Source organism: Antedon mediterranea, chromosome 1, assembly GCF_964355755.1.
Source record: "Antedon mediterranea chromosome 1, ecAntMedi1.1, whole genome shotgun sequence".
NCBI classification, from domain to species: Eukaryota; Metazoa; Echinodermata; class Crinoidea; order Comatulida; family Antedonidae; genus Antedon; species Antedon mediterranea.
Window position 1 is genome coordinate 24,559,654 of NC_092670.1, and position 1,099 is coordinate 24,560,752.

A 1,099-nucleotide genomic window follows, 5' to 3' on the forward strand; every position below is an offset into this window, starting at 1 on the left:
TGTTTATAGTTGGATTTGAATATATTATTATTATTTAGTAAGGATTGACTTAAATTATTCCATACTAGAGGACCATGATATGTTATAGCACCATGACCTGCCTTATTTTCTGTGGTAAAATGAATCTTGGAATTGGGCGTATAAACATTGGGTGCGGAATGTCTTTTTAACCTCTACAATATCGTTACTTTATGCAAGGACGACGTACGCACAATGCAAATAATTTGACCAATACAAATCTAAAATTCGAGTGATCCTTCCCTTAAGATTGGTCAACTTGTCTCGTCATTTTATCCTTGCTTCCAATTAACTGGAAACCACGCTTCAACGTAATAACAATGTCTAGTGAAAACCACTGATTTACTATGGCTCGGATCGTTTCAAAATAAACAAATTAATAAGAAATGAGTCAAGATTTTCATTATAATATTATTCATTATTATATTATTATTTATTGTTAAATCATCATTAATAGTAAAACGTATTAAGTGATAACATTATTGTATTTTCTTTGTTTGTTGTTTAAGTGAACGCACCTTTATTTATAGGTGTGCCGCTGTTATAAAAGCGTATGTTTAATAAAATAATATATATTTATATACAATTTAAATTCACCTCGTTCAACGATCTTCACGCTCAGTAGAGGCACATACTTTAATTGTTTAAAATGTATATCGTTATATATTTTTATACAGTTTTGTCTTAACATGATGCAATGTGTTTGTAGTTAGTTACTTTCTCGTACCGGTACAATATTGATGTTTTATCGTAATGTTCTGGTCAACTACCATCGTACAGTGATCGGCGTCTCTTTGTTTTCCTTTATCCTGCCATCCTTCAGATAAATCATTTAATATCCAGACATTTTGCTTCCTCTCGGTTTCCAGAAATCTCCAGATGAAAGTTTTTGCAATAATTTAATTAACCAGTATTGGAATTAAATGAACTAAAAATATACAATAATACATTTATTGTTCAAATAAGGTTTATTTTTTATCATATTGAAATCAGACAAAACTCTCAAATAATTTTAAAAGTAACAATTGGAAAAATGATAATCTTTTATTCATTCTTGATTGTGGTTAAGCCATTATATGTG